Source organism: Pongo abelii, chromosome 1 (genome assembly GCF_028885655.2).
Source record: "Pongo abelii isolate AG06213 chromosome 1, NHGRI_mPonAbe1-v2.0_pri, whole genome shotgun sequence".
Lineage (NCBI taxonomy): Eukaryota > Metazoa > Chordata > Mammalia > Primates > Hominidae > Pongo > Pongo abelii.
The window spans coordinates 22169552-22182159 of record NC_071985.2 but is presented as its reverse complement, the minus strand read 5'-3'; positions in this window follow the sequence as shown (position 1 = coordinate 22182159).

Here is a 12608-nt window from a genome sequence, read left to right as displayed (position 1 = left end):
GCATTGTGACCTGAAGTTGCCTCAGAAGGAAGTTCTGTTTTTTAAATTAGGACTCTAGCCATTTTTTTTCCAGTAGCTCTTATTGCCAGTGGGCTTTGAGCAAATAGTTCCCAGGAAAGCTGTCTATACCTACATGATATGAAGACAATAATGATACCTGCTTCCTGTCTACCTGGCAAGTGTGTTCGGAAAAGCAACAAGATAATGTCTGTCATGTGCTTTGAATGCCTAGAAAGAAAGATAGGGTTTATGAGCAAGGGTGTAATTATATTGAGTCAGCCATGATATCACTGTCTATATTATACATATGCGGTTGTTGCCTAAGACACTGCTAAGTATAATTTGGCTCTCATATTTGATGTTTTAAGGACATGATCATGTTACAATAAGTTAGCAGAAGAGCCTAAGTTGGGAAAGGAAGGTATCCTTTTCTTTTAAAAATTCCTGTATGACTGAAATTTATTTTAGGCTATCTTCTCCAGCTGGTCCTGCAATTAGGACAGCCTCCAATGTTCACAAAGCACTCCTTCCATTTCTTCATCAGTCAAGTGATTCCTCCTTTAGCCAGTCCAGGATGCTATGGCGGGAGGGTGACCTGGAGAAGAGAGAACAATGTGTCCAACTCTACCGAGGGACCACTACAATTTAAAAGCCCAAATACAGGATTTCTATGACCATGCTTCTAAAAAACCTATGCCTGTCAGGCCAGTTCCCATAGAGCAATGTCCTGTCCCACACCTAACAGGGCCAGAGCAGATGACTTGCCCCCAACCACCATTTGAATTTGTTTAAAAGAATAATTCTAGGCCAGGAGCGGTGACTCACGCCTGTAACTCCAGCACTTTGGGAGGCCGAGGCAGGTGGATCACCTGACGTCAGGAGTTCGAGACCAGCCTGGCCAACATGGTGAAACCCCGTCTCTACTAAAAATTCAAAAATTAGCTGGGCATGGTGGTGGGCACTTGTAATCCCAGCTACTTGGGAGGCTGAGGCAGGAGAATCGCTTGAACCTGGGAGGGGGAGGTTGCAGTGAGCCAGATCACGCCACTGCACTCCAGCCTGGATGACAGAGCGAGATTCCATCTCAAAACAAAAACAAAAATAAAAACCAAAACCAAACAAAAAATAATTCTAAAACCACAACTCATAACCATTCAAGCACCTTTTGGAATGCCAGGCACTGCCTAGGGCACTAGAGATACAGATGTTAAAACATTATTCCTGGGCCAGGCGCTGTGGCTCATTCCTGTAATCCCAGCACTTTGGGAAGCCAAGGCAAGAGGATCTCTTGAGCCCAGGAGTTCAAGACCAGCCTGGACAACATAGGGAGACCCTGTCTCTACAAAAAATTAAAAAATTAGCCAGGCATGGTGGTGTGTGCCTGTAGTCCCAGCTACTTGGGTAGTACGGCTGAGATGGGAGGATTGCTTGAACCTGGGAGGTCAAGGCTGGAGTAAGCCATGTTCATGCCACTGCACTCTAGCCTGGGTGACAGAAAGAGATCCCATCTCAGAAAACAAACAAACAAACAAACAACCCAACAACAATAAAAACCTTATTCCTTAGAGAAATGGCTGTCTAAGGAGGAGACACTTGGAAAGGACCAGCACCCAGTAAAATGCCTGAGACACAGTAGAACCAGAAGCACACTCACTGAATGAACGGCTAATAATGTATTACAAGGTGATGACGACCATAATAATGAAAGCACAAGGTGCTATGGGAGCATGTTAGCGGCCACCTAACTAAGAGTGGTAAGAGGAGGGAGAGTGCACGGAAGACCATGTGCAATGGCTTCACATAGGAAAGAGTAGGCAAGCCCTTGGTTTATGATGACAACAGCATAGAGTGTCAGGCTTTTCATTCTATTCTAGTTCACTTAAAAAAAAACAAACAAACAAACAACATGCCAGTCACAGCCCACTAAAGGTTTCAAGCCACAGTGTGAAAGTTCTATATTATTAGAAAGGATTTTCTCTTCTTCACACCTGTCGGCCTAGGAGCCAAGAACTAGACAACAGAATCAAAATGTTTGCTCGGGAGTTCTTAAATTTCTGTCACTGAGCATAATCATTTCCACTCCATCTTAACATTATTTTTTTCAGTCATGAACAACCATCGGTATCAGTTTCCTATGGCTGCTGTAAAACATTGCCATAAATGTGGAACCCTAAAACAAATATATTCTTTCATGGTTCTGGGGGCCAGAAGCCTGAAGTCAGTTTCACGGAGCTGAAATCAAGGTGCCGGCAGGGCTGAGCCCCTCCCAAGGCTCTAGGGGAGAATTCGCTCTTTTCCTTTTCTCCCAGCTTCTGGTGGCTGCTCTTTTCTTCGGCTTGTGGCCACATCACTCCAGTCTCTGAGTCCCTGGCCATGTTGCCTTCTACTCTTCTGTCTGTGTTGAATCTTCCTCTTCCTCCCTCTTATTTAGGGCTCACCGGCAATCCCTCTGTCGAAAGATCTATAATTTAATCACACCTGCAACATTCTTTTTTTTTGCCATATAACATTCACAGGTTCCAGTGATTAGGAGGTAAACATCTTTAGGAGTTGAGGGAGTGTTATTCAGTCTACCACAACATCTCTGTCTGAATCACAGAGTCTCCAGTACAAACCTGTTGAATATCTCAGTTGAGTTTCTCTTTGCTTTCATTCAAGAAGGCAAAATAACTCCTCTCCTCTTTCTTTAGGGGAGAAGAAAATGGGCGAGAGGATGGGAGGTAACTTTTGCTGAGCCCCTATATTTGCATGCACTCTTCATAGCAAGATTGTGCATAGCTGTTATCACCATTTTCCAGATGACAAAGGCGAGGCTCAGTGGGGCTGAGTGACTCACCCAGGTTCTCCCAGGGAGTACGTAGGAGAGTCAGAATTTGAATATGGATCTGTCAGATTTCAAAGCCCATGTCCCTTCTGTTATATCAACATTCCTCAAATTTCAGGAACACACTAGCACCTCATAAAGGAAAAAAAAAATATCTACAAGCCCCAGTTTGAGAAAAAAACTAATTTAAGGAACTAAGTTTTATTCTATAAAAACATAAATTTTACTTACTTAGTTCTTTATTTTTTATGAGACAGGGTCTTGCTCTGTCACCCAGGCTGGAGTGCAGTGGCGCCATCATAGCTCACTGCAGCCTTGAACTCCTGGGCTCAAGCAATCCTCCAGCCTCAGCCTCCTGAGTAGTTGGGACTGCAGGGAGCACACCACCATGCCCAGCTAATTTTTTAAAACAAATTCTTGTAGAGACAGGGTCTCACTGTGTTGCCCAGGCTGGTCTCAAACTCCTGGGACCAAGGAATCCTCCCACCTCAGCCTCCCAAAGTGCTGGGATTTGTAGGCATGAGCCACCACACCTGGCCTGAAACATACATTTTAAAATGCTCAAGTTGTCCCCAAATCCCAGTGACTGACACACCTGGGAAATGCTGCAAGACACTACAGTCCCCCTCATTTCTGAGGACTCTATTTTCAAGGATCTTTTTTTTTTTTTTTTTTTTTGGAGACAGGGTCTCGCTTTGTCACCCAGGCTGGAGCACAGTGGCATGGCCATGGCTCCACGTAGCCTCAAACTTCTGGTCTCAAGCAATCCTCTCTCCTCAGCCTCCCAAAGCACAGGGATTACTGGCATCAGCCACCGTGCCTGGCCTCAAGGCTCTTAAAACGAAGACCCAGGATGGCCATATTTCAACCATGTTGCACCACTGCTTAGGAAATGCTTCAGTGAAACAAAGCATTTGCCACTAATAAGACTTTAACACCAGCAATCTGTTAATATTATAGATGTAAGTTAAATATTTCCACCACAGAGATGCTTCATCAACTTCAGTCAGATTAAAGTAATGGCCGTGGCATTTTCTGACCTTAATCTGAATGAAAGTTTACCTGGATGTCCCACGGAAGCCTTGTAGGTGGAAAATGTTACCCTTGTTCTGGCATATTCTAACCACCTGGAATAACATTGAAGCCTAATGCTTATTGAGCAGTTACTTGGTTACACTTATTAGGTGCTAAGCACTTTACATGAATTAATGTATTTAATGTTCACGAAAACTTTATGAGGCAGGTCATATCTTTATTGCCCTTTACAAATGATAAACAGAGGCACAGAAAGGTTAGGTAATTTCCCCAAAGTCCTACTGCTAGTAAGAGGTGTAGAGCTAGGGTTAAAGACAGTCATCTGGTTACAGACACCATCTTTTTTTTTTTTAAAGACAGAGTCTCACTTTGTTGCCTAGGCTAGATTCAAACTCCCGGGCTCAAGCAATCCTCCCACCTCAGCCTCCCAAGTAGCTTGGACTGTAGGCGTGCAGCACTGTGCCCAGCCAGACACCATGTTTTAATATAACTGACAACAAAGATGTTCGTTCTGTATCCAGACTCTTCTCTTGGGCCCAGGCCTGAGACCTCAAGTGTCGCACAGAGCTCCAGCCCTGTCTGCCTCCAACCTCCCTGGTCTATAGCAGTTTTGCTATATCAGGCTCTTTCGTGAGGCCTTGTGCTTCCCTTTCACTGTCTATTCACCCTGGGACACAGCAAAAGGTGAAATGCACTATCCCTATATTGGATACTAGAAATTCCAATCACTTCCTACCTCCTGTTCCAATCAACAGCCTCTACGGTGAAGAGAAAAATGGAATATCCCCCCCACCATGCCTCTCTGTCTTCACTCTATTCCCTCAGTCTACCTCTTTGTGACCTTTTTCCTTCAAAGGTTTCCCTGGAAAAATGCTGAGGTTACAGGAGAAACACCATGTGGTTTGTCTCAAATTTCCTAGGAATGGATAGGCTTCCAATTTCAAGAGATCCTTTGAGTCCTTAATCATTTCTTCCTTCATCGTGACTCAGATATTCTTGCACACGGATCATTAAACTTTGTCTATGTCAGTGAAATTTGGTTCTAGTTGAGATTCAGTTCCAGGTGACTGAGTACTTGCACATAGCTGCACTCTCTAAGGTGTAGTACATTCTCATGTTCCTAAAGATTTGCTCTTCTTCTAGCATGTGTTCCCAGGAAGAATACGATCCACTGTGTAAGAATGCATTCTACAATGCATTCTACCAAAGACTTGTGCTTGGTTTGTTGTCTTGGTTGCATTTCTGGGAGGCATATTCCTGATCCTCGTCCAACTGAAGAATGTAAGTACCCAAGCTTGGAAACCCCTTCTCTAAGAATATACAGTAGTCCCCCACTTATCTGAAAGGGATACATTCCAAGACTGCCAGTGGATGCCCGAAGCCACAGATAGAACCAAGCCTCACATATACTATGTTTTTTTGATCTGATAATTAAGATGGCTAAATGATTTTGTGCAGACAAAAAGGTAGGATTCACATCCTGGGCAGGAATGGAGTAGGACAGCCTGAGATTTCATCATGCTACTCAGAATAGCACAAAATTTAAAACTTATGAATTGTTCATTTCTAGAGTTTTCCATTTAATCTTTTTGGGTTTTTTGTTTGTTTGTTGAGACAGGGTCTTGCTCTGTTGCCCAGGCTGGAGTGCAGTGGTGTGATCATGGGTCACTATAGCCTTGAACTCTCAGGCTCAAGTGTTTCTCTTACCTCAGCCTCCTCAGTAGCTGAGACTACAGGCATGCACCATCACAACTGGCTATTTTTAATTTTTATTTGTAGAGACAGGGTCTCACTATATTGCCTAGGCTGGTCTTGAACTCCTGAGCTCAAGCAATGCTCCTGCCTCTGCCTCTCAAAGTGCTGGGATTATAGGTGTGAGGCACCATGCCGTGTCATTTAATATTTTTGGACTGCAGTTGACCAGAGGCAACTGTAACTGTGGAAAGTGAAACTGTCAATAAGGGGGGGACTATGGTATAGACAGTCCTCAAAAGGCCCCAGTCAATGATGATAGCTGTGCAGATGTCCTGACAACCAAGAAGCAACTCACTGTAGAAAATTATAATAATATAAAGATTACATAAGGTCAACTTTGTGGGGTTCTCAAATTATATCTCACTTACTCTGAGGTGAGCAGATCCATATTAGTTCTACTGTTCTTTTTTGTTTAAGAAGGAGTCTCACTCTGTTGCCCAGGCTGGAATGCAGGGGTGTGTTCTCAGTTCACTGCAACCTCCACTGTGAAACCTCTGGGTTCAAGTGATTCTCCTGTTTCAGTCTCCCAAGTAGCTGGGATTACAGGCACCCACCACCAAGCCTGGCTAATTTTTTTGTATTTTTTAGTAGAGATGGGGTTTCACCATATTGGCCAGGCTGGTCTTGAACTCCTGACCTCAAGTTATCCACCTGCCTTGGCCTCCCAAAGTGCTAGGATTACAGGCATGAGCCACTGCACCTGGCTTCTCATTTCTTAATCATTGATTTCCAGTTCTACCTGAAAGACTCCAAACTCTGAAGTAGTTAACCCCACCAGTTTTCTCCTACATAGTCCAGATTAGGGTCTGTGTCTGGCGTCTAAGAATCCCACAGCAGCCACAGCCACCCTGACTCTCTCCTTGGATTTCATCTTTTAGTCTCTGGACTCAGCCCCAACATTTGGACATTTGCAAGCAGAAAGATATGTTCCCGAATAAGGAAGTCAATAAAAAAATCCGTGTTTACATTTTTCCCTCCTTTCTCATTCCCTGCACTTATAGGGCCCTTCTCTAAGATAATATCAATCTATTTAATCTGCTTCCCTAAACCGTAAAGTTCTTCAGAGAAAAAACAATCCATCAAGTGCTCTGTTTCCCCTTCACTTCCCCTGGTCAGGGTCCATCAGACAATCCGTGTGGCTGACAGAGCAAGTGAGAAACCCCAGCCCTTCCAGCCAGGTGGGCATACTTCCTCTGCCCCCAGGTTCCTTAAAAAATGGCCATTCTTATTTTGTTACTTAGTGTGGTTTTTATCCAGAGAGGTCAGTTCTTCCGAGGGGCAGACTTTCAACCAACTGATCAAGAAATCTGGCAGAACCTTTCCCATCTCAGGATTCCCGGTAGAAAGAAAACCATGCTGCATGTGGCTCTGGGAGAGGAGATCACTTCTGAGCATGGTTGGCTGCTTTTTACCCCTGCCCCTGCAAGATCCTAGCAGCCCCTTTACAGAATCCCTAAATGTTATGCTTATTGGTCATTCTGGCTACCCAGCCTTTAAACATCCTTTCCCTTTGGAAAGAAGCATCCAAAAGAAGGGAGGCAGGACTCCATTTTTTACTTCAAAAGCCAAAGAGGGCGGAGAGTTTCTCTCTTTGCCCCAGCAGCTAGGGAACCAGCATATTACCCTGGGTTCAGCTGATCAGTGGTCCCAGTACGACAGGAAGCCTGTGGGGAGGCAGAAGGTTTTGGCGGTGGCTGTTCTGGAGTTGAGTGTCCAGCAGCACAGCAATGAGTGTTCAGGGGTGCCAGAGCCCAGCAGCATGATGACAAGTGCTCAGCATTGACAACACCAATGACAGCATGCCAAGTAGACTATCTTTGTGCCTTGCCACCTTGATTTTTTTTTTTTAAAACAGTCTCGCTTTGTCACCCAGGCTGGAGTGCAGTGGTGTGATCATAGCTCACTACAGCCTCGACCTGGGGCTTAAACGATCCTCCTGCCTCAGCCACCTAAGTAGCTGGGACTACAGGCACGTGCCATCACGCCTGGCCAATTTTTAATTTTTTTTTTTTTTTAATTGATGAGGACTGTGTATGTTGCCAGGCTGGTCTTCAACTCCTGAGCTCAAATGATCCTCCTGCCTTGGCCTCCCTCAGTGCTAGGTCATGAGGCCTCCCTAGATTTTTATCCAATTTCATCACCTGATTCTCCAGCCTCACACTGATTCTTTGAACCATATGATACATTTCCAATAAATCCACTTTCCAACTGAGATTTTCATTGGTGGCAACCAAGAATTCTGTCTGATAGACCATCTGTTTCTTCTTGAACACACAATCCAGGAACAACTGAGTTCGGTGGACTTGATGAGGCCATTTCCTGCACTCTTACTGATCCTCCCACTATGTGCTAATTGCTTTACTTTCTCCTAAAACTGAAGAAGCTGTGCGTGCTCCAGAAACAGCCATGCAGGACCTCAGTAGATGTGTGCCATAGAACCACAAGCAAGCTCAGATAAATGACTAGGAAGCAGGAGGATGCATCTGATGGCTTCTCTGCATGAAGACAAAATGAAAAGAACCTTGTACATGGACTCTTTTTAAAAATTAAAATTTATTTTGTTTCTTGCATCTAATATAGAAATAATTCATGTTCATTGTGGAAGATCTGTGGGAAACAAAAATAGAAAGAAAAAAAGACTCACCTGTCATCTACCAAACACCTATAGACATAATTGAAATGATGATGTGTTTCTAATGTTTTTTTCTATAAGGATCTTTTCATAGCTATGTTCATCCTGAAAATTCTGAAAAGAGCAGCAAGATTTCCAGTACATTATTGATATGCACATGCATACAGTATATACACATTGTATTAGACTGTTCTGGCATTGCTATAAAGAAATACCTGAGATTGAGTAATTTATAAAGAAAAGAAGGTTTAATTAGCCACAATTCTGCAGGCTGTAAAGGAAGCGTGATGTTGGCGTCTGCTCGACTTCTGGAGAGGCAGAAGGTGAAGAGGAAGCAGGCACTTCACATGGCCAGAGCAGGAGCAAGAGAGAGCGGGGAGGTGCTACACACCTTTAAATGACAAGATCTCATAAAGAAGTCACTCACTATTGCAAGGACAGTACCAAGGGGATGGTACTAAATCATTCATGAGAAATCTGCCCCCATGATTTCAACACTTCCCACCAGGTCTACCTCCCACATGGGGAATTACAACTCAACATGAGATTTGGGTGGGGACACAGATCCAAACCATATCAGATATAAAGTATGTATATATGAAAATGTAATGGGAATGTTTATCATATGTTATATATATTCCTCCACTTCATATATAATATAAATATTGAGATATAAATATTATGAATATAAATTATATATGTAAATATAAATTATAATTATAGGCTGGGCACGGTTGCTCATGCCTGTAATCCCAGCATTTTGGGAGGCTGAGGCAGGCAGATCACTTGAGTTCAGGAGTTTGAGATCAGCCTGGGCAGCATGGTGAAACCCCGTCTCTACCAAAAACACAAAAAAATTAGCTGGGCGTGGTGTCAGGAACCTGTAGTCCCAGCTACTCAGGAGGCTGAGGCAGGAGGATTGCCTGAACCCCAAATGTGGAGGTTACAGTGAACAGAGATCCTGCCAGTGCACTCCAGCCTGGGTGACGGAGCCAGACCCCATCTCAAAAATAAAAAATAAAAATAAATAAACAAATAAAATTATAATTATACATATTATATTTATATTATATAATATACAATATAATTATATGTAATGTAATATAGAATTATATTATATATTAATATTATAATTATTTTAATGTTATAATATAAATATAAATTATAAACATTTATATAATATATCATATATAATATTTATATTACTATCACTATAAATATATTTATATTTATGTTATATAATATTATATATAATATAAAGATTCATATAATATATAACATATATAATAAATATTCCTATTATATACTATAATATAAATACATATATTTATCCCCAGTACTAAATATAAGACAGTGAACTCTATTTTTCAGCAGGAAGCATTTCTCAAAGTGTCACATAGAACACTTATTCCTCCATTTGTTAATATCTGCTATACACATAATATAAAAAGATATTTTCTTGATCAGATAAGTTTGGGAAATGCTGAACTAAAGTCAAACATGTTTCTTTATTGCATGAATTTTCAGAGCTTTTAACACAGCAGAGTGCAAACATGCATTTCCCAACCCCTGTGTGACCACAGGACTCCCTTTTAAAGCACATTTGTCAGGATTAGTGTTCTAAGGAGCACTGACCCAGAAAGCTTAGAACTTCCTATCATGTTCCTTCTTCTTCCACCCACTTCATTATTGAAGAAACAGCTCAGAGTTAGTGGGAGGAAAAGAAGAATGTATTTCAGACACATAAAAGCAAAATTTGGAAAAGAAATAACAGAATGGGACCTTGGAAGTGATTTTCCTTTGCGGATGTGTTTATCTGTAAGGACGTGTTTGAGGGTATGAGGGTCATAGACAAATGCCACAATTTGCACCCGAGAGAACTGAGGATAGAGCCATGCTGAATTCTAAGGGGGCAATCTTGTCTTGAGAAATGTTGCTGCATAAGTGGGTTTACCCCTGCTTAAGTAAAAAATCCAATTAATTTACTAGAACACTGCATTGTCTGGCTACAGGCAATTAATTTAATGTTACTCAATATCATTTTATTATTTCCCTCCCAAAAAAGACAGTTCTATATAACACATTTTCTAAATGACACAAATAAGGACAAATGAGAAAATAAGGTAACACAAGAGGCATCATTGAAGACGATGAGCATGTTCTTACTGGAATAAAGCTTGGGTTGACACAGGAAATCTCCATAAGACATCCTGTTTTTGCCTCATGACTTTCCCAACTGACCTAAAGTCTGATAAATCTCCAAGTGGAGTCTGCGCAGAATCTGAATTCAGCCACAGATTAAGAATGAAAACATGGCCTCTTCCATTAGACCAACAAGTGTAAATGCCAAACTGCAATTTGACATATACAGAAATTGAGGGAAACAGGAAGTAAAAAAAGAAACCTGAAATGGGTGATGTCTCCTAACAAACACCTTATTCACCGCCGGCTCTGCAAACTTGCTTTGTGCCAAAACCCATCCACGAGACTCCACGATACTCCTGACCCTGGTAGCTGTCATTTTTGGGATACACTAAGCATCTAGGAAAGTCTGGAAAATACCAGAGTTCGAAAGCATCTTCTTTCTGTGAAGGAGCCTAAAGGATATTCCAGGGCAACTTTCTAATTTTTTAGTTGAAATTTTCTTCATGCTTCTGTTTGGTGAGCTGCTCAGCTGGCTTCCATGCCTGAGCTGCACAGTGCCAGCTCCCGCTGACCCTTGAGAGGGAAATGGAACCTGAGGTTGTCAAAGCTGGAGGGGACCTGAATGATCATCCCCTCTAGGCCAACCTCCTCTGTTTACAGATCTGAAGGCAGGGAGCCTGAAACCCACCCAGCATCCTGAGAGTAAATGTGCTTTCCTCCCTTCTTCTATTTCTGTGCGATTTTCCCATGGCATCCGGCCAGAGCATCTACACCAGTAATGTCTAGAGGATTTATGAGGCCAAGCGATCCTTTGGGTTTCTACGCAGACCTAAACAGGAAACCCACACACGGAAATGCCCTTTCTGTTTGCAGGCCAAATTCCCAGGATGCCTTCGCCAGAGTGCCCTGGCTGGAACAAAACAAAGGCCTGGCACAATAAATGCCCTTAGATCCAAAGGCAGAGGTGCCCTCCCCACCTCTCCCCACCTCTCCCCATCCCCTCCCTAGTCCAGGAGGCCCTCTATTAGTTTCATGAGAACAAAACTTCCTTCTTTCAGAACTCAGCTTCACTTAATCCACTGGTTGAGATGCTGGAGGGGGTCCCCCTGTATCTCCAGGTGGATTTCAGGGTATTACTTCTCCTTACCTGTGCAAAGTCAACCTGGGCAAGTCCTCCAGGTTAATTAACCAGACACCCTACTCACACCCCTCTTATTCTTTCTCCATGTTTAGCCCCTAGAAGATGCCTTAGAGATGAAAAAAAAATACATGCATTTCCTAATCAAGAGGCAGCCAGATGCAGCCAGAGTCCCTCTGAGCCCTGACTGCACAGTGTGACAGTCACTCAACCCAACTCAGCTCTCTTGCCTTTGCTGCAACCTCAACACCCTGCGTCCTGCCAAATCTCCTCTTCCCATTTCATCAGTCCATCTATGCTGGTGTCCAGCCATTCCAGCCCACCATGGCATTTAAAAATCTTTCCAGCTCTCTGTGGAAGATCTGAGACTTAAGAAAGAGACTGTTGCTCAGGGCTGGACAGGAAGGAAGTATGCATTCCTGGCTCCCAGAACAGAACAGCAATGTGGGTGACCCATTGCCCCCTCCCCAAGGCATCCCCTTGGGCCGACACAAAAATAGATTCTATCCTCCTTGGTTCGTCTCCACCTCCCTCGGGAAAGAAGACACAGGCTTCTAGTGAGTCAACAGTATTATCGGGGCTTGACTGTCTTTCAGGAACGACCAGATGTTGGGAAGAGGATAATGTGTCATTTCCTTTAACAAATAGTCCCGGTATCTGTGCATTTCCTTTTGAGCCAGCTCTTCAGGAGACTATGCCGCAGTGACAGGGAAGGACGAATCACCCTGGCTTCTACTCTCATGGGTACTGGGGGGCTCCTTGAACCCTTTGGATTCCAGCCCTCCATTAAGAAAATATTTCTGTCCTTTGTATGCATGAGTGACACCACGAGAAGACAGCATAGGGAGTGGTTACAAGCAAAGAATTTGGAGACAAAATAAACGCTCTAAGGGAAAAAGACAAGTAGCCAAGGAACACTGGGAGAGGGCTTGGAGGAAGCAAACTGCTCATCCATTCCCCCAAATCAGTGGTTCTCAGTAGTAAACCAACATGAGCAACATTTGCCTGGGAACGTGTCTACCACCCCAGCCCTACTGAAACTCCAGGGGTGAAGCCCAGCAGTCTCCTTTGACAAGCCT